The sequence below is a fragment of the Schistocerca nitens genome, chromosome 4, assembly GCF_023898315.1.
Source record: "Schistocerca nitens isolate TAMUIC-IGC-003100 chromosome 4, iqSchNite1.1, whole genome shotgun sequence".
NCBI lineage: Eukaryota > Metazoa > Arthropoda > Insecta > Orthoptera > Acrididae > Schistocerca > Schistocerca nitens.
In genome coordinates, this window is record NC_064617.1 from 148,161,521 (window position 1) to 148,184,229 (window position 22,709).

The following is a 22,709-nucleotide window of genomic DNA, read 5'->3' on the forward strand; positions in this document are numbered from 1 at the left end:
TCGCGGCTTGGTGAGACGGAAGTTACTAAATGTTTAGCGGAAAGTTTCTAATAACTGGTGGAACTGCTGCAATAATGAAGCCAGACAACAGCTATTGCTAAATTACAGGGAAAAAGCAGCGAACCCAAGTGAAAAGGTCCTGAGTAACTTTTCAAAAGGAGTTCTACGGTTGCTTATTCTTATAGCCGATATTAAATTAATCCACTGGTTTCAGAGTCTGTGACAGAAACTGGAGCACCTGGCTTCTTACGTTTCTGTGAACTTAAGGCAGCCCTGCAGTAGAAATGCGAGACTAACAGGGACCACAGATTACGGGTCCATTGAATAGGAATGAAAGGAACTTCTCAACGGGCGTATTACCTATACAAAAGCTAGACAGTGCACACACATCCATCATTTGTTCTGCACTTAACTGATAAAGTGATTGGAGTATAATACTTTTAGACAACATCAGCGACACGCATTGATAAGATTTCATGCTGACTATATGTACTTAATTGAAGAAAAGATAATATGAAGCCTGTGCAATTCAGGTTTAGTTCTAAAATAGTAGTGCTTTATTTGAAGGAAACGTATTTTAACCATCAGCTGTTTTTATTTGTACTTTAATATCTACCGGTATCGGTCGTGAACCATCTTACAAGACATCAGGCAAAAACAGATCAAGTGAACACACAAAATTTTTTTCTTTTCTGGCTGATAGGAAATCCAAAAGGTCACAATATGTATAAGAAAAGAAACCAACATCTTCCACAAAATCTAATAGAGAGAGGAGCATGTCTCTTAGACTTTTGTGGGATGGATTTTCTATCAGCCAGAAAAGCAAAAGATCTGTGGATTACATGGTGTATTTTTGCCTTATATCCTGTGCATGTGGTCCACGACCGAAACCGTCAGATATTAAGGTACAAATGAAAACAACTGATAGTTGAAATGCGTTTCTCAATTACTTAACGGCTGTTGAATGTCACCTAACCAAAACATTAAAGCAATGCTTTAATTTCGCATTCAAAGGACCTCAAGGAACTATCTTTGTGAAACAGACGAAGACACAGTAATTCATTGAATCAGCGAGTACATACCTACAGATTACCTTGTAGCTAAGCGCCGTATCATGAATTAAAACTCTCGTGATTCCATAATTGGATGTAATGAAACCTTTTTATGTTTTCATATCAAGATTATGATCACTCTTGCACATCACAAGTATCTGCATATCATCGGCCTTTTGACACCTACTGCCATCCACAGTCTCCTATAGATTTCTAGACGATTTTTCGGTTACACCCATGAATGGTGCTCCTAATTGCATTTAAAATAGTTGTTACATTTTACGTCTTACTTTTCGCTAAGTTCGCTGGACATTGTATGTGTCTTATTGTAGGTTGTTTTCAGATCTACTTTCGAATTTTCGCTATAAAGTTGCTCCATTCATTGTTGAAGTTAATATGCTCTGGCGATGAACAGTACGTCTTTGCCAAGAAGAAACTGATTCAATAAGGTTTATTAACAGATGTTCGTGCTTCATTTTCGCAATTTATGGATTATAAAATCGGCGTTATTACTGCTAAATATAGTTTCGTTCCTATACAGTCTGGGTTGAGTCCTTTTCTGTTTTGTATGTAAGTAGTTAGCGTTTGGAACACTTATGATCCAGCCATGAGAACATATAATGTAATCAACAATACTTTCTTTACTGTATCAAAGGCAAGATAACTCGCAATGATTTGCAATATAATGCGATCTGTAATGTAAAGAGGTCTAAAATGTAGTGCTTTATAAAACACATTTCTGTTTGTGACAATTTACTGTGATAAGGTTTTCAGGGAAATAAAATATTATTACAGAATCTTCATATTTTTGACCTGTGCTTCAGTTTGTTGAAAGTGATACACAAGATCTTTTGATCAGCCGACCCAAAAAGCTTAGGAAATTTACTGCTGCGACATTAGTCCAGCTTACCTCTGCCAGATCGACTTGAAGTATCCGATGGGTGCGCGGTTTGTGTATTCTTTTATTCTGAGCGTTTTATAGAGCCTTGTGAATGTCTGATGCTGGCAAACGCACACCTGCAAGTTCCTATCAGCCAGAAGTTTCCAAATACTTCGTCATCAATGTTATCTTTGCTGAATTCATCAGTGTTACAAATCAGCACGCCGTTGCACTGTGTCACTGCAGTGCGGGTGTTCGAGGTCCATGTACGGTTTTTTCATTAGCGAATGAGCACGCAACCATCTTTGTAAGATCTTATAATTAAATTTTCCCCGAGATATCTAAGTCTGATCTTTATCTACGATAATGATGGAAGCTGAGGAAATGAATTAAAATGGCAATGGTGACAATGTAGGAGGATAACAATTGAAGTTTGTGTTTGTATTCGTCTTGAGTAGTTCGTGCAGCACTGTTGACCGTGGTGCTGCGGTGGTGTAATGGATATCATTTCTGCCCTGTAAGCAGGAAGGCCCGGGTTCGTGTCTCAGCCGCGGCAACAAATTTTAATTTATTTCTTCAGCTTCCATTATTATCGTAGGTGTGATTGCGGCAGGACATTTTGTAGCCTCTAAATACATTAACGCAATTTGTTTGATTTTCACACATCAATGTTTTTAATGTTGTTTCTGGAACAGTTGCATTCCTTACTGATGAGAGCGGTGCGGGCTGTTGTAGAACTTTGTTCTTTTCAGACAAATGTCCTAGCAGGTTGAGAGCGCCAATTGGGAATTGTTCGGAAGGGATTTCCAGTTTCGGCATTCGCCTGACAACCAGGGACACCTCCAGAAAACTTATCACAGCATTTTTTTACAGCTTTCGCAAACTCTTTACAATAGAAAAAAAAATGTATCATGCTCTCTCCTGTACAATATTATATTGGATAGGAAACACGTCTTAATATTCTTCGGTATCAGGAATTGTAGTAAGTACTACTTTAAATTCTCGATAAGATCGATGGCAAAATGAGTAATTGGCAGACTACAAACTCAAAATTTTGTTGTTCGGCACTCGAATGGCGCTGGCATGTTTTCTGTCACTAATTGCTTCCTTTCTTCCTGGCAAGTTTATCTGTATGAAAAATACAAAGTTGTGTAAGTTTTTTGGAACGCAATCCTACACCTTACGACAAATGAATACGAATATTTTCCTGGATAATGTTCGCCAATGGAAACTTCACAAGAAACGCAATTACTTCAGCGAATTTCCAAAATTTGAATATTTTCACATGTGTTCTCCGTGCGTACACGAGGACAAGTCAATAAAGAACAGCGTCGTGGAAACACCACAAGCTGTACTAATGTACTCACAGACAACCAGATTCTGTCAAGCGACCATATTCAAGTCAAGAATTAGTGTGTAACTGGTTGGTTGTAAATAAATATACATTACGACATAGGAATAACACAGCCAACCGGTTGCAAATAACTTTTTTGTACACTGACCTAATTTTCGACATCTCTAAGATGTCTTCAGCAGAATGAAATTTTGAGAAACCGTAAAATTGCATTGCGAGAAGGCAACGGTCAGAGTTAAGAGCAGATATGCTGAAGTCTAAAACAATTAATGTTAATCCTAGCTAGGGGTACGATCCAAAGACTGGAACGTGTTTTATTTTTTTTTTTTGACTTCAGCGTATCTGTTCATAACTATGACCATTGTGTTCTCGCAATGTGATTTTACTTTTTCTCAAAATTTTATTCTGATGAAGACGTCTTTAGAGGTGTCGAAAACCAGGTCAATGTACCAAACAGTTATTTGAAACGGCTGTGTGATTCCAATATTGCAACGTATATATAGTTACTGCGGAACAGCCATGTTTAAAACTGTAAACTGTACATTACATTACAATAGCTTTTGGTGGTTCCAATACACCGTTCCTTTAACATATTAAAGCTATTTAGTGATGTCTGAAAAAAAATTTTTTTAAATTAGACAAGATATGTAAAAGCAATTTTTCTGCTCCATAAGATGACGGCACTCAGTCAACAATACCATGCGATAAACTCACTGTTGTTCTAGTGCGTTAGCTGTGTATTGGTTCAGCGGTTTCAAAGCATTTTATTGTGAGTGCTTTCTTGTCCGTATGCACCAATCCGGAAATAAGAGGAATGCTTCGATTTTTCTACGCAGAAGGGACTAAATCTAAGCGTTCGCGAGCGCATACATAAATATACTGACGGAAAAAATCACCAACCAATAAGGAGTTGTGCAACGGAAACCAAAGTTGGTGGGCATGTTTCTACATATAAAGATGATGTCTATTCAAATTTTGATCCAGTCGCGTAAGAGTGGCGCCAGTAGCACGACTAAGAGAATGCGAATCAGGTTTGCTTCAAATACACACTGTAGCGCTATTGAGCGTTGGTTACCTTTGAACTGAACGCGGTGAACTGACGTTACTCAAGAACACCTTCAAGGTGTTAAAGACGTCATTATCAACACCTCGCTGAGCCTGAATGAGGTCGTGTAATAGGGCTACGAGAAGCTGGATGTTTCTTCTACGATACTGCAGAAAGACTTGGCAGGAATGCAGTCATTGTATGTGATTGCCGGCAGCAGTGGTCATTAGAATGTATGGTCGCAGGAAGACTGGGCTCTGAACGGGCCACATGGTATTACCGGAAGGGAAGACCATCGTGTTCAGCTTATGGCTAGAGCGCATCGTGCTGTACCCGCAGCAGCAATTTGAGCAGGAGTTGCCACCACAGTGACACAACGAACTGTTAGAAAACGGTTACTTCAAGGAAAGCTCCGAACCAGACGCCCTGTGGCGTGCATTCCAGTGACCGAAAACCACTACCATTTGTGACTTCAGTGGTGTAAAGCGAGAGTTCATTGGAGGGCAGGTTGAAAGTGTGTTGTGTTTTGCCGTGAAAGCTGGTTCTGCCTCGGTGCCAGTGATGGCCGTGTGTTAGTGAGAAGGAAGCCAGTTGGGCACCTTCACCCAGCCTGCCTGCGTGCTAGACACACTGGACCTACACCTGGAGTTAGGTCTACAGTCTGGGATGCGATTTCGTATGGCAGCAGTGGTTATCCCTCACACCCTGACTGCAGATTTATATGCCAGTCTGGGGATTCGACCTCTTGTGCTGCCATTCATGAACAGCATCCCAGGGGGTGTTTTCCAACAGGATAACGCTCGTCCACATACCGCTGTTGTAACCCAACATGCTCTACAGAAAGTCGGCACGTTGCCTTGCCCTGCTCGTTCACCACATCTGTCTCCATTCTAGCACATATGTGACACCATCGGACGACAGCTCCAGCGTCATCCACAACGACACGTTGTATTCAACATTCTGGCTGTTACACCGGTTATTAATATACAAGCATTTCACATTTGCAATGACTTATCTAGAACTTACATTAACTTGTGATCTTGGAATGTTAATCATTTAAGTATGTTACCTAGACAATTGTATTCCCGAAATTTCGTTTCTCTACATAATCAGTTTTGAATATTGCATTTTTTCCGTCTGTGCGCGCGATCGCGCTGTTTTGACTGGAGAGACACGATGCTCAGCATCGTTGAAAGCGATTCCAGAAAGAGCCTTCGGCTGGCGGAAGAATTGCGGTCATCCCCTGGCTCTCGCAGAATCTTAGGCTGACTCTGCAGGCCAGCCACGTCGGTGATTGCCTGGTGGTTAGAATTTCTAATCGAAACCGGAGGGCACACCTGCCTACCGACGGTGGCCAAATACGCGTCGAAAGCTGTATTCTTCACACGAAAAGCGTTCCAGATATTTCCGCAAGATTTTCCCGCTTCAGGCTTCGGAGAGCAGCCGTAAGTATCTAGAACAAAAAGAGATACATATTTTTATATGATTATTACTTATTCGTGGCCTCCGTGGAAGTGGTTTTACGTTAACATGGGTAACATTACTTTATTGACAACGTTATATGCTTTATAATATCGGTCTGTAATTGCTGTGTACAGTAGCAGTAATTAAACTCAGTTTTTTAGGTTACTTTCTTTGTTAAGAGCTTAGTTTTTTGTATATATTCCTGTCATGAAATAAAGAGCTACCGGAATGACACAAGGAAGAAGTGAACGAACTGTTTGTAGATTGTTGTGATTTTTGGAAACTACAGATTTATAAACCTGGACCATCTGATGCGGATTTGGATTTATACCCTCGTGGATGCGGGTTTTGAACCTTTAACACTGCAGTATCTCTTTTGGTTGAGGGATAACTATTTACTTAAGAAAGCATAGATGAAGCACTAAAGTGTTCTATGATTTGAAAATGTGGTCGCAATTGATATTCCTCTAATCGCACTGGCTGAAAATGATGTTGCTTTTTATGCTCTCATACTACTCTACAGTCAGTTAAAAGCCGATTTTGTATCTTAGTATAAGTCAAGACAGTTGTGAGCGTCGTATATATGTAATACTCGATAATCCTGTTAGACTGCGGTCTTGTGTTTGTAAGACCTGTGTCATTAAGCCTGTTAATACCGGCTGCGGATGCCTGCGTTCTGTGATCAACTCAAATATTATACTGTTGCAATTTATTTCACAAGCAGGATCTGTGTCGCACTTTTACTGCAGTGTTTTCGAGTGTACGGAAAAGCGTTGCAATCATTTGTTGATACTGGTACTGTGTGTCACTAGTTACGTTAATAAAATAATCGTTCTGTCCAGTGTGATGACATTATTCATGTTACACAATATAGGAAAATAATTGACCGATTTGTTTCAGAGGCGTTCATAGAATCATAGAGATAGCAGTACCTCAAATCAAAAGGATTATGTACCTGCAACGCTAAGGGCGATCACGATGTAAGTTAACTCAGTGCGTTAAGTCACTTTTGTAGTTCACATTAATTTAATTGCGCGGATAGTATCCCTACAGTTGAATCCCTTATACAGGATTTGAATTATACCCGTTCATCATGGTGACATCTTCAAGCTCCGTTTAAGTGTTTCCTCTACCGCGCACCAGTCAATGATGCCAAGAGATGTGTCGAAGGACGCCTGTCCTATCTTTCCAAGATAATTGTCCTCTCCGCTTGCTGTAATATCAGCCACGCCATTGCCATTACGCGTTACTTCATTCATGTGTTAATAATGCCAGCTCTCGACGCTTTCCTCATTAATTACTAAAAACTTCATATGGCACGTCTTCGCAGTTTTCAGACCAGCTCTCATAGTATTTAAGTCTCAGGCAGAGTACAAAAAGTCTGTTTAGAGTGAGGATAGAGGCTGGAATAGGATACACGTGAAACACACTTCTGGAATATTCCCCTTTATATATTGTGGGTAACACTACACATGAACCAATCATGGAAAAGGCCATTTTGTCCAAACACTCATTGTTTAGCCAGCGCTCTATACGTATCATTCGGACAATGTATCACTTTACTCAAATGCTGTTTATTGTCTCAGCTTCTCTTTACGTTCGTTCTTACAGGTATTGTAGAAATTTGCTAAAAAGCACGCCATGGATGTTGCGTTCCACTCTTGCACTCATCATTGTATCTTGTTTCGTCGATATTCAACATCAGCAATTAAAATCTTTAGGGAGGACTTTGGACATAACTTCTTTTACAAATGTCAAAGCTTATTAGCGTTAAATTAATATTTAGTTTACAAATCTATCAAGATAATTATACACAAATGTTTTGCCTACGTAAAATAACTTTTTTCACACAAATCATACATGTTTTGGTCGGGTGGCAGCACAGCTATGCCTGTGTAGATGATGCGTTTCTTCCTGTATCTCTTTTTTTTCAAACAGAGTTGATGACTCTGTCTTTCTCGGCGTGGATAATACATCTACTTTCAACAGTACTGAGCATTTTGCACAGCTATTCCGAGTGCTTTGCGTCTGTCAACATAGAATCCGCCTGCTTCAGCTGCCATGTTGGTCTTCAGTTTATAGACTGTCGTGCCACTTACAGTCCGGTCAAACTGCATTTATTTATAAATAACATAATTTCTTATCGATTACTGTCACTGATAATCTTTTTCTTTATCTAGATATATCGCTTTATAATCATCAGGCAGTATCTGCGTTACAACTAACTGCAAGTAGCTCTGAGTGTGGTGTAATCATATGGTTTTTTGTGCTGTTGTTAAGGCAGTTTGAATGGCGCGCAGCTCAGAGTTTATTCCTCTTTCCTCGGGAACTGCACCGATGAGGCAAGCGGTACGTGATATCTGCACAACTCTCGAAGGAAAGTGGAGTGGCCTTATGGGCGCTGCAGACGCCACAACTGTACAAAATACTCGTATCCACTATATTTTGGTTTCGTAATTTCCTGCCAGATCTACAAAATAATTATATCACTGCATTTGTCTCAACAGATCTGCTGTTCTAGCGCAAAAATTTCCATACTCAAACTTGCTAGTGACTATTGTATTTATTTGTATAAAGTATTTGACTTCGTTTCTAACTCATCGCTTCAGTACGTTTTTCAACGAGTTTATTGTTACCAGTAACAATTCATTTTATTATTATTAATAATTGCAGCCATTTTCCATAGTTGCTAAAAATCTGTTGTGTTTTATCACATAGCAAAAATCCGTGTTTTGCAGTTGCACTTCTCTCTTTGTATCAAACATGTTACCCCTATACATGCTAGGCATCTTTAGTGGTCTATAGCACAAAGAAAATTATGGCATTATACGTGTTTTGATATTAGGTTTGTAATGGTTTTTTGGCAGATTATTTAACTCTAGCTGTTTTTGTTAACAGCTATGCGATTGTATTTTTTTACTTACATTAATTTTTTGACTTATTTATGCATTCATTCCTTGGTGGATATGCCCTAAATGTGTGTAGCGTAGGATTCTTCCAATAAATATTTCTTTTGTACATAATCTATATTGTAGCATACTGCACATCCTTTATTGCTGACTGGGTGATCATGGGAGCAGTAGAAGAGAAAGGAGGAGTGGGTTGTTGGGGTGTAATACTGCCAGGCCTGTTGTAATCCCAGTGTAAACGTGCTTTTCCTCTGTTAGATGCTAGGCATGTGTGGAGTGGGTACAGTCACTCTTTAATGTCCTTAATGTTCTTTGTATCTGATGTTAAAATTTCTTGCAGTTATCTCAATGTATTTAGAACTGCAGCTATCACATGTTAATTCATATTCCCTGAACTGATGTATTTACTTGTTCCTTCTGTTACAGTTTTTAGTTTCTTTTTCATTGTGCTGTTTGTCTTGAGGGTATATTAACTTTTTTTAAAGGATGTTATTAATCTTGTGTGTGAATTGGTTATGGTACTTCATGATGTGCCGTTTTGTTTTGTGTTGAGGAATGTGTTTTCTTACGTGGGTGTGCATTGTTATTTGTTGCCTTATCTGAATTGCTTTTAATTTTGCTGCCTTCTCTCTCTCTCTCTTTTCCTTTTCATGGTGTCAAATACAGTAGTTTGTGTGCTATGTTGGTCCTGCATCCGTTGTTTATGCTATATTGATACTCATGTTTAGCGCCTATCCATAGTTCTTTTAGCTTACAGGTATTTCGCGCAGTCTGATAACCTATGCCAGATGGGTGCTGTTCTTGAAAATGCAAGTGGTTTTATTCTGAAGTGCTGTCATATCTGTTTTGATATTCAAATAGTGTATTTCCTCCTCTGGTTCTGTTTCCATGGTGAATTGAATGTCATATTGTAAGTTGTTTGTCTGACTGTGTAATCTAATTACATTTCTTGTGGTTCATCTACGAGGCGTATGATATCTACGTATCAGTATCATAGTTATATTTTTTTGTTCTACTATTTCTACAAAAATTATGTTTTCAATGTAATTAATTAGGATCTTTGCTAATGTGTGTGAGATTGGGTTTCGCATTGGCAGACATTCCTTTTGTAAGAAGAATCAGTTGTCATATTCAAAGTAGTCGTGCTCTGTGATCACTTCTGTTGTCGTAATCTTCACTCCGAAGACAGGTTTGTTAGAGCTCTCCTTGTTACTCTAACCTGTGCAAGTATCTTCATTTCCGACTGCAACCTACATTGTTCTGAATCTGCTTATTGTGTTCAACTCTTGGTCTTCCTCTACGATTCCCCCCCCCCCCCCACCCCCCCAAACACACACTTCCCTCCAGCACTAAAGTGGTGATCCCTTGATGTCTCAGAATGTGTCCTACCAACCGATCCCTTCCTCTACCCAGGTTGTGCCACCAATTTATTTTCTCCCCAAGTTTGTTCAGTACCTCATCATTAGTTACGTGATCTACCCATCTAATCTTCAGCATTATTCTGTAGCAGCACATCTCAAAAGCTTCTATTCTCTCCTTGATTAAACTGTTTAGCGTCAACGTTTCACTTCCATACATGGCTACACTCCACACAAATAATTTCAGAAGAGACTTGCTAACACTTAAATCTAAATTCGTTGTTAAAACATTTATCTTCTTCAGAAACATTTTTCTTTCCATTCCCAGCCTACATTTTATATCCTTTGTACTTCAGCCATCATCATTTATTTTGCTGCCCAGATAGCAAAACTCTTCTATTACTTTGTCTCGTTTCCTAATCTAATTCCCTCAGCATCACCTGACATAATTCAGTTAAATTCCGTTATCTTTGTTTTGCTTTTGTTGGTGTTCATTTTATATCCTCCTTTCAAGACTCTGTCCATTTCGTTCAGCTGCTCTTCCAAGTCCTTTACTGTCTCTGACAGAATTAAAATGCCGTCGGCAATCCTCAAAGTTTTTATTAGTTCTCCCTGCACTTCAATTCTTACGCCAAATTTTTCTTTTGTTTTCTTTACTGCTTGCTTAATATACAGATTGAATGTCATCGGGGATAGGGTACAAACCTGTCTCACTCCCTTCTCAACCAATGCTCCATTTCATGTCACTCGACTCTTATAACTGCCATCTGGTTTCTGTACAAGTTTTAAATAGACTTTCGCTCCCTATATTTTACCCCTGCCACCTTTAGGATTTGAAAGAGAGTATTCCAGTCAACATTTTCAAAGCTTTCTCTAAGTCTACAAATGCTACAAACGTAGGTTTACCTTTCCTTAATATCGAGTGAGGCGGCGCAGTGGCTAGCACACTGGACTCGCATTCGGTAGGAAGACGATTCAAACCCGCATCCGCTCATCCTAATTTAGGTTTTCCGTGGTTTCCGCAAATAGTTTCAGGCAAATGCTGGGATGGTTCTTTCGAAAGGGCATGGTCTGTTTCCTTTCCCCTTTCACTAACCCGATGGGACCGATGACCTCGCTGTTTGCTCCTCTCCCCCAAATCAACCAACCAACCAACCTTTCCTTAACCCATATTCTATGTGAAGTCGTAGGGTCAGCACTGCCTCGCGTTTATTTACATTTCTCCAGAATCCAAACTCATCTTCCTCGAGGTCGCTTTTCCATTCTTCTGTAAAGAATTCATTTTGGTATTTTGCAACCGAGCTAGTTGGATAATTTTCGGAACTGTTTGCTACTGCTTTCTTTGGAATTGGAATTATTATATTCTTCTTGGGGGTTGAGGGTATTTCGCTTGTCTCGTACATTTTGCTTACCAGGTGGAAGTGTTTTGTCATGACTGGCTCTCCCAAGGCCGTCAGTACTTCTAACGGAATGTTATCTACTCCCACGACCTTGTTTCTAATTAGATCTTTCAGTGCTCTGTCAAATTTTTCGCGCAGTATCATATCTCCCATTTCATCTTCATATACATCCTCTTCCATTTCCATAACATTGCCCGCAAGTACACCGCCGTTGTATAGGCGTTCTATGTACATCTTCCACCTCCCTATTTTCCCTTCTTTACTTAGGAGTGGTTTTCCATCTGTGTCCTCGATATTCACGCAGGTGGTTGTCTTTTCTTCAAAAGTCCCTTTAATTTTCCTGTAGGCAGTATCTATCTTACCCCTAGTGATACATCCTTCTACATCCTTGCGTTTGTCCTCTAGCCATCCCTGCTTAGCCATTTTGCACTTCCTGTTGATCTCATTTTTGAGACGTTTGTATTCCCTTTCGCCTGCTTTATTTACTGCATTTTTATATTTTCTCCTGTCATCAATTAAATTCAACATCTCTTGTGTTTCCCAAGAATTTCTACTGGTCCTTGTCTTTTTACATACTTGATCCTCTGCTGCCTTCCCTATTTCATCTCTCAAACTACCCATTCTTCTTCTGCTGTATTCCTTTCCCCGGTTCTTGTCAATCGTTCCCTAATGTTCCCTCCGAAACTCTCTGCGACCTCTGGTTCTTAATTTTTACCTTTTTGCAGTTTTTTCAGTTTTAATCTACAGTTCGTAAACAATCAATTGTGGTCACAGTCCACATCTGCACCTGGAAATGCCTTATAATTTAAAATCTGCTTCCTAAATCTCTGTCTTAGCACTATAGAATCAATCTGAAACCTTCCAGTGTCTCCAGGTTTCTTCCACGTATACAACCTTCTTTCATGATTCTTAAATCAAGTAGTAGCTAAGATTAAATTACGCACTGTGCAACATTCTACCAGGCGGCTTCCTCTGTCATTCCTTTCCTCCAGTCCATATTCACCTACTATTTTTTCTTCTCATCCTTTTCCTACTATCGAATTCCAGTCCTCATAACTATTAAATTTTCGCCTCCCTTAATTATCTGAATAATTTCCTTTATCTCATCATACATTTCTTCGATCTCTTCGTCATCTGCGGAGCTAGTTGTCATATAAATTTGTACTATAGTGGTGGGTGTGGACTACATATCTACCTTAGCTACAATAATGGGTTCACTATGCTGTTCATAGTAGCTTACCCATGTTCCTATATTTTTGTTCATTATTAAACCTACACCTGCATTACCCCTAATTCGTTTTGTCTTTATAACCCTGTATTCACCTGACCAGAAGTCCCATTCCTCCATGCCACTAAACTTAACTAACATCCACTAACTTAACTAACATCCACTATATGTAACTTTAACCTATCCATTTCCGTTTTTAAATTTTCTAGCCTACCTGGCCGATTAAGATATCTCATATTCCACTCTCCGATCCAAAGAAGTCACTTTTGTTTCTCCTGATAACGACGTCCACTTGAATACTCCCGCCCGGCGATCCGCATAGGGGCTATTTTACCTCCGGAATATTTTACCAAGAGGTTGCTATCATCATTGAACCATATAATAGAGCTGCATGCCTTCGGGAAAAGTTACGGCTGTAGTTTCTCTTGCTTTCAGCTGTTCGTAGTACCAGCACAGCAAGGTCGTTTTGGTTGATGTTACGAGGCCAGATCAGTCAATGAACCAGACTGTTGCCCCTGCGTCTATTGAAAGGGTTGCTGCCTCTCTTCAGGAACCACACGTTTGTCTGGACCCTCAACAGACACCCCTCCGTTGTGTTTGCACCTACAGTACAGCTATCTGTTTCGCTGCGGCACACAAGCCTCCCCGCCAGTGGCAAGGTCGATAGTTTGTGGATTTGTATAAGTTCTTCAAAAGTAGTGTTTGGAATTTCTGGGTTTCCTGTTAATTGCTCTCATGTAATGTTAACTGTGTCAGTTAGTGGAACTGAAGTTTACATGTTTTTCGCAACAAAGAATATCAGTTTTGCAGTTGACAGAATGTGTGTATCTCTAATTTTTTTTTAAATCAAATGTAACGTATTTTTTATACTTCCGTTGTTCTATAGTTTGAGATGTTCTGTTAAATATTTCTGTGTAAGCTTTGTTACATGGTGTGTGAGAGCACTTTTGAAGTTAATACAAGCCTCATGAGAATATTGGCCTTACGTATTTTGGACTGGCTTCTGGGCATTGGTGCCGCTGGATTTCCTTATTCTTTACCAGGTTTTCTTTCTGTATGGTTTCTAACGTCTTTAAAAATGTTTTTCAGTTTTGTTTGAAATCTTTAGGTTGTATCAGAATTTAGTTCTCCAATATTATGTTTGTGTATCCATGTATTTTTTTTATCCATTAGCACTAAGTATTACTCTATCTGCTTTTAAAGGTATTGTTCCTCTTTCTTGAAGTTTTTTCTGTACTGACTTAATTGTTGGAGCTGTTTTGTTTGTTTTCTTTTTGGTTCTGTTGTTTTTCCTGTTTGTGATGAAGCCATTTACTTTCTTTGCTATCAATTCTCGGACTAGTCCTGCATTTATGCCCCTGCTTTGGTTTTGTTCCTCGTGTGCTGCATTATTTGTGTTTCTGTTATGATGCTCCTAATGTTAATTCATCTTGTTAATATCGTGATTAAGGCCGTTTTGTGCGTATGCGTGTGTGTGTGTGTGTGTGTGTGTGTGTGTGTGTGTGTGTGTGTGTGTGTGTGTGTTTTGCCGTGCAATTGTTTTTTATGAGTACATTTAATTTCCTCTTTTGTGTATTCTGCAGTTCTGTTGATACTCTCTAAACTATCTGTTCTGCTTTATGTATCATGCCATAGGACATCAGTATTGTCCAGGTAAATTCCTATCTAGTTTCTTGTTTAGTTCAAGCTTTTTTGCTTTCTGTTGCCTGATTTCATTATTTAACTAAGAACACTGTGCTGTTAACTTAGCTTTTAAACTATAAATAAGTAAATGTAATTAAGCTACTAAAGTATCATTACAAATATCATGTTAAAATATGTTTAGTAATATAATTTTCGTTCTGTTATACATCACTGAAGGTACCTAGCGTTTATATGCGAAACATGTTTGGAACAAAGATATCGATTCAGCAATAAAAGATAGATTTTTTATTATCTATCTGATGAAACATAATTTGTTTTTCTTCCACTGCGAGTTTCAGAAACTTAAACCTCCACTATCAGGCGAATTAATGTGCATTAATGCGAAATGTATGTGCTAGGTATATGACTTTGAGGTAGCATGTGGCACTGTCCAGCAGCAGAAGACAAGAACAAAACATTATTTTAGTATGTGCCTCACATTGTTGTGGATGTCTTTGATTACTAAGATGAATAAAAATTTATGTCTTTAGTACCAATCTATGATCACAGTAAATTATGAACACTTTAGATTTGATTAAAACAGGCAAAGTCATATATGATCCCAATATTATTAAGCCAAACGGGCATCAACAACTGATATAAATAAAATTAACTTAGCATCGCGCTAGTGTAATAATATAGTGCCAACCAGGCTACAGTGCAGGGAGAAATGTTCTGTTTGAAAATACCTCCAGTCATACCTCTGTCATGTTACATGAAAGACACATCATGCACACTTTGTGTACACTGAATTGAGCAAAGATGAAGAGAGTAAAGATGGCATCTAGAATCTAATAAGTGCAAAGAATATATAAAATAGTATGCTGCCAACAGGAGCAAAAACAAAACACTATATTGTGACAAGTCCCAAAGTGTTGTGGAGATGTTTGGTTACATAGCTGAATAGTGAACTAAATGTAAATATCTCCAGTGGTCACACATTATTTTCTGTGATGTAACTTAATGCTTTTTATACAGTAGCTAAGAAAGTTTGTTGTGTTAGAATATATAAAATAATTATGTTGCCAACAGTTTCACTTGGTATGATGTGTTGCATTGGTTGTTTGTGAATGTGGGTGTATGTGTGTGCTTGTGTGTTCCAAATAACAGAAACTTCCTATTTACCATTCAAGAAGCAAGATACATTATAGCAATGGGATCCCCAAGCACTCTTTCTTAGCTCACAACCAAAAATCCACAAAAATGGAGTCTCTATTAGACCTGCAGTGATTTGAAGGAACAGTCCAACATTCTAACTCAACAAAAAACTCTTCAAAATTATTAAAAAACTTACACATCCAATAAAAATAGAATCCTTAGATATACAGGAGAGTATACATAGAAGGAGAAAAACTTAAAAATTTGAAATGGAGACTCACTTACCACATTTGGTATACAAAACCTACATTACTGTGTACTGACAGAACCTACACTTCAGATTATTAATGCCAAGCTGTAAAAACACAAAACATCCCTTTTGTGCATATGACTGAACTAATGGACCTACTGTAATTCACACCCTCACAGAACTATTTCAAATAACAGTAAACTTTACATGCAAACTGATGGCTTGGAAGAGGAGTCAAACCTGACTGTGCTGGTAGCTGAAATATTTATGAACAACTTAGATGACAGGAGTCTAAATCTTGGCCACCATACTCTAAAAACATTATTTACTACTTCTGATATGTAAATGATACTATCATTTTAATGAAGAGAACAAAAGATGATATAAGCCAATTAACCAATTGTTCAACAACTTACATGATAGTCAGAGCACGAAGTAGTTGAGAGCACTAACATTGTAGACTTGAGACTTGCAATTATGATTGTGAAACACCAATTTCAAATTTATCAGAAACATACCACAACCTTTGTTGCCAACATTTCTTACCACCTCACAGTCCACAAAATGGCAACATTCCTGTGTATGCTTGAGAGAACAGTCCAACTATCACTCGTTGAAGTCAAGTAAAGCAAGAAATGGAAGAAAATAAAACAGACAGACATTGCTAATGTTTATCAGTTCCATACCAGATGCACAATGAGGCATTGACAACACAATGAACACATAGAGAATGAGACATTCAACACAGTTCTGTTTCTGGGTATTACTACATACTAAATTGCGAAAGGCAAAAACGTACCTGTTATCACTGATAACAAGAAAGGGCAGAAATTACACTGTAACAGCAACACAAGATGCCCACTACACCCTACACTTGTATGAAAATTGACTGTCTGGACTGTAACTGTTTCTGTCTATTTCAGATAAGTAGAGCTTTTGAGATCTGTTTCAGGGCACACAGAGCAGCAGAAATAAACAAAAAATACCCCAAATCAGCAGTAGCCACCCACCTGCAGGAACCCAAATAACATGTCAGTAAGACAATATCATCGTTCTACATGTCCATCTTAAAAGTAATAAGACTAGACATCTTCAAACACTCCAAATACACAAAACTGAAGAAAACAGATTGACTCCATCCCAGATGACAATACTGTCAAATCTGTTTTCACAAGCAGCCAGCATTAATAAATGCACACACACACACACACACACACACACACACATATATATATATATATATATATATATATATATATATATATATATATATATATATGCAATTTCCTCCTTTCACAAGCAGCCAGCATTACTAAATGTACACACTACACACGCACACACATCATTGTCTCCCCCTCCATATTCACCAATAATTAGTTGCTTAGTTATTTGCATGTTTGTATGATAATTTCTGAATGAACAATTGACTGGCATTATTCACAAAACCCAACAGTTCCAACGGTACTCCAACAGTTTGTACCCTCTGTCAACTTTCTATCTTTTCATACTGTTATGGGTATATTGTTCTGTATATATTATATAAAACATATTCATTGTGGTACCTCAACCATTGCTTTGGTATGGTATGTAACGAATTAGGCTTGACAAACAACAGCTCTGTTATAATCAGTGTTGTGCTCTATCTCAGCCACTGCATAGATACAGCATATAATATATGTAGGCTTAACAACCCACAGCTCTGTCATAAACAGACCTTTGCTTTCTATGCGTCAATCATTTTCACCTTCAACACAATCATAATAAAATTGTTGGATACATTTTGTCAGTTTTGGCAATATACATAATGTCTATACTCCATTTACTTAAAGTTCCTAATATGTCATCGTTCGTTATTTAATGTATACCAAGTGTGAAGTTATAGAAAGAAGACAGGAAAGAATCTGCAACCACTGGAGATATTTACATTTACTGGCCGATCAAAAGTATCTGGACGTTCATATGTAATGTAGAATTGATCACTAGGTACCACGAGAAGCTGACCCACCTCTATAAAAAGAGGCGGGGAGTGTTGTGTTGTGAGTAGAGATGTAGTAAGGGGAGAGTGGATCGGTCAGGAGAACTCTGTGACTCTGAATGTGGACATTGGATGTCACCCGAGTGACAGAACCATCAGAGGTACTTCAACACTTTTATAGCTGCCCAAGTTTACTGTTGGTGAAGTGGAAACGTGAATGAACATCCGCAGTTGAACCAAGACAAGACCGATGGCCAGGAACAGTCGAGGTCTGTGGAGGGTGGTTGTAAAAAATAGCAAGAAATGAGTGAAAGGAATACGTCATGAGTTTCAAAGTGCTACCAGTTGCCCAGGTACCACAATGACTGTACGTAGAGAGTTAAAAGGAATGGGGTACAATGCTCGAGAAGCTCCTATAAGTTCTTTGATCATTTCTGTGTTTACAAGGTACGTCTGATGTACACTCCTGGAAATTGAAATAAGAACACCGTGAATTCATTGTCCCAGGAAGGGGAAACTTTATTGACACATTCCTGGGGTCAGATACATCACATGATCACACTGACAGAACCACAGGCATATAGACACAGGCAACAGAGCATGCACAATGTCGGCACTAGTACAGTGTATATCCACCTTTCGCAGCAATGCAGGCTGCTATTCTCCCATGGAGACGATCGTAGAGATGCTGGATGTAGTCCTGTGGAACGGCTTGGCATGCCATTTCCACCTGGCGCCTCAGTTGGACCAGCGATCGTGCTGGACGTGCAGACCGCGTGAGACGACGCTTCATCCAGTCCCAAACATGCTCAATGGGGGACAGATCCGGAGATCTTGCTGGCCAGGGTAGTTGACTTACACCTTCTAGAGCACGTAGGGTGGCACGGGATACATGCGGACGTGCATTGTCCTGTTGGAACAGCAAGTTCCCTTGCCGGTCTAGGAATGGTAGAACGATGGGTTCGATGACGGTTTGGATGTACCGTGCACTATTCAGTGTCCCCTCGACGATCACCAGTGGTGTACTGCCAGTGTAGGAGATCGCTCCCCACACCATGATGCCGGGTGTTGGCCCTGTGTGCCTCGGTCGTATGCAGTCCTGATTGTGGCGCTCACCTGCACGGCGCCAAACACGCATACGACCATCATTGGCACCAAGGCAGAAGCGACTCTCATCGCTGAAGACGACACGTCTCCATTCGTCCCTCCATTCACGCCTGTCGCGACACCACTGGAGGCGGGCTGCACGATGTTGGGGCGTGAGCGGAAGACGGCCTAACGGTGTGCGGGACCGTAGCCCAGCTTCATGGAGACGGTTGCGAATGGTCCTCGCCGATACCCCAGGAGCAACAGTGTCCCTAATTTGCTGGGAAGTGGCGGTGCGGTCCCCTACGGCACTGCGTAGGATCCTACGGTCTTGGCGTGCATCCGTGCGTCGCTGCGGTCCGGTCCCAGGTCGACGGGCACGTGCACCTTCCGCCGACCACTGGCGACAACATCGATGTACTGTGGAGACCTCACACCCCACGTGTTGAGCAATTCGGCGGTACGTCCACCCGGCCTCCCGCATGCCCACTATACGCCCTCGCTCAAAGTCCGTCAACTGCACATACGGTTCACGTCCACGCTGTCGCGGCATGCTACCAGTGTTAAAGACTGCGATGGAGCTCCGTATGCCACGGCAAACTGGCTGACACTGACGGCGGCGGTGCACAAATGCTGCGCAGCTAGCGCCATTCGACGGCCAACACCGCGGTTCCTGGTGTGTCCGCTGTGCCGTGCGTGTGATCATTGCTTGTACAGCCCTCTCGCAGTGTCCGGAGCACGTATGGTGGGTCTGACACACCGGTGTCAATGTGTTCTTTTTTCCATTTCCAGGAGTGTATATGTTTGATGTTTCACGGCCGAAAAGTAAGCCTGTGGCCACTGGAGGTAGTTTTACTTTTACATTTATCTTTTTGGTATTTTGTTAAATACTTTGTTCATCTTAGCAATCAAAGACTTCCACAATACTATCAACCACGTACTAAAATAATGTTTTATTTTTGCCTTCTGCTATAAACAGTACCACAGTTTACCCCAAAATTACACAAACAAAACATAGGAGTACATGTCGCATTAATTCACATAAATCCACTTGATGATGGAGCTTTAAGCACCTGAAACATGTAGTGGACTTAAAACAAATTGTGAAAAACTGTTTAACTTTCTTCGACATCTTGAATCGTTACGCGACTTCCCATACAATGATTATTTGCTGATACGTAAACGTTGGTCGGAAATTCGTGTTTCATGTGGTAAAAACAGTGAGGCAGGTGTCTGTACAATGTTTGTTTCATAAGAAACAACTATCTACCGCCTCGACAATACCTTTGAATGAAAACACTACACAATAGTCTGTGATGTGCCGCTATGGAGATTACCACTCATGATTGATCGCTGAAGATCAGAATTACTCATTACATGAACTTGCAGATATGCGTTTGGTTCATTATGCCTCAAGATGTAGTGTCCGGAAACCCGAAAGAAAGTGCAGAACAAAGTTTTACAACAGGGACTAGTAGACACTCCAGAGAAAACCGAAGAGGAAATAACTGGTTGGGTTCTAACTGGAAGGCCAGTGCTTTTATGTTATATCATTGAGCTTTGCGCTTGGTTCTGACAGCACAGTATGCAGTTCATTTAGTTCTTTGTCACTATTTCCCATGTTTTCAGACGACACTTTATTACAATGTGTATCATAATCAACAGTGAAAATTGATACTGGGGAAAAGATACCATAGCAGAGGCAAAAACGTTCAAGTGACATGGTCCACAGACGATCTGTTTGCGAAATACTGTCATTACGAGTCGCTGCTGACTTCAGTATAAAGTACTGTCCATTATTTGGGCTCAAATTTCACCCATAGCATTCTTTAAGAAGAAATACATTATTACTTCAGCATGTTACAGTTACTAGTTACTGCACGCTCTTAGGTGTTAAGGGTGGCATAGGTAAAATTGGTCAGAAATGTTCAAATTTTTTTTGCCACCGAATAGTTATTTAGTTCTTTAGCATGTTGGAAATATTATCCCCAACTCAGAGAGTTTAATTTGCGCTGCAGTGACAAAAACCTGTATTGTTTCAACGGATGCGCCGTGCCAATGCCCCCTTTTCTACACTACTCTGTCCTTGTTTGCGATATATTATTAGTTCCTGCAATCCGAGAAGACATCGGTAGACTATAGAAGATTGTGATCCTATTTACGATGCTATTAATTACGACTTGTATTATAAATTCACACATGGTGGGACACAAGAACCGAACAAAAGCGTTAATAAGCTCAATTAGAAGAGATACTCAAGGACATTTTGCTGATCTACTGTTGTCAAGATTTCCTAATATGATGCTCGTCTGGTGTTCAGTGATGGTAATACTGGAAGAATGAGGCCGCTTAGGAGACTAGGATTTAATGTAAGTTGCTTCACTGAAAACCTATTGAAGAATATTAATTATGGGCGTATTGCAAGTTCTGAAATGTCAGGGAAGGATATCGCGAAAAGGGCCACCGGGACCAAATATATGATTATGGCAAACATTAAGGCACTTGTTCTGGCATATATGGTAATAAAATCTTTTTCTGCATTTCGTACGACTTTCATTTTTCAGTGTTTACGGAACATTTTGTGCTGAATCGTTGCAAACGAGGAGGTGAAATTTGCTACAGACTTTTTATTTAAATTTTAGTGAAATAAAAATTGTTATTTATCATACACATAACTTTAAAAAATTGTTGCGAGCATTCTAGGACTGATATTAAAAAACTGGTACACGAATTTGTTTACCTAATTAGTATAAATAACCTACCACATTTTGAAAGTGATAGGTGAAGTAAACTTCCAGAAAATATTCCTCGTATGATGAAATGTGTTCTAGAAGCATTCAGTAACGTTCTGATCAAATTATTTGACAGAAAATTGAAAAAAAATCTATATTACAGCCAATAACATAATGACAATATGTGCAAAATTTGATTCAGTTGTTTCTCATACACGGAAAGTTGCATTAGCCATTAGCGTGTATGTATCCCTGTATTTTCTCGTACGTTGCCCCCCCTTAAGGAGTCGTTCGACGTATCGTGTTCGCATTTGTAAGCAACACTGCACACGACTCAGCAGTGAGCCACGAATGCCTTGAAACACCCTCGAATCATGTCCTAAAGCTTGTCGGGACTGTACAATTCGCTGCTCCAGTTATTCAACCTTACAAAGTGAAGTGCAGTGTACTTTACATTTGAGACGACCCCAGACAAAAAGTCCAGAGGTTGAGGTCTACTGGTAAATTAGAGTGAGGTTCAGTTCACTTTTGCGTTGACCTCACACAGAAAAGTCTACGTGATTGAGGTCTGTTGATCTTAGAGGTCAAGGTGCAGGCCGTGCACCATCTTGGGCCTTACTGGCGCTTCAGAAGTCGTTTTATATCAGCAAGAAAATGTACCGGTGTCCTATCGTGCATTTACAATTTGGGCCATAGGTGTAATTATACAGGGTGTTACAAAAAGGTACGGCCAAACTTTCAGGAAACATTCCTCACACACAAATAAAGAAAAGATGTTATGTGGACATGTGTCCGGAAACGCTTAATTTCCATGTTAGAACTCATTTTAGTTTCATTCCAACATGATCAAATTCTAAATTTTCGCAATCAACATGTGTGGGCTGACGAGAATCCGCACGCAATTGTGCAATCACGTCATCAGCACAGATTTTCTGTGAACGTTTGGGCAGGCATTGTTGGTGATGTCTTGATTGGGCCCCATGTTCTTCCACCTACGCTCAAAGGAGCACGTTATCATGATTTCATACGGGATAGTCTACCTGTGCTGCTAGAACATGTGCCTTTACAAGTACGACACAACATGTGGTTCATGCACGATGGAGCTCCTGCACATGTCAGCCGAAGTGTTCGTACGCTTCTCAACAACAGATTCGGTGACCGATGGATTGGTAGAGGCGGACGAATTCCATGGCCT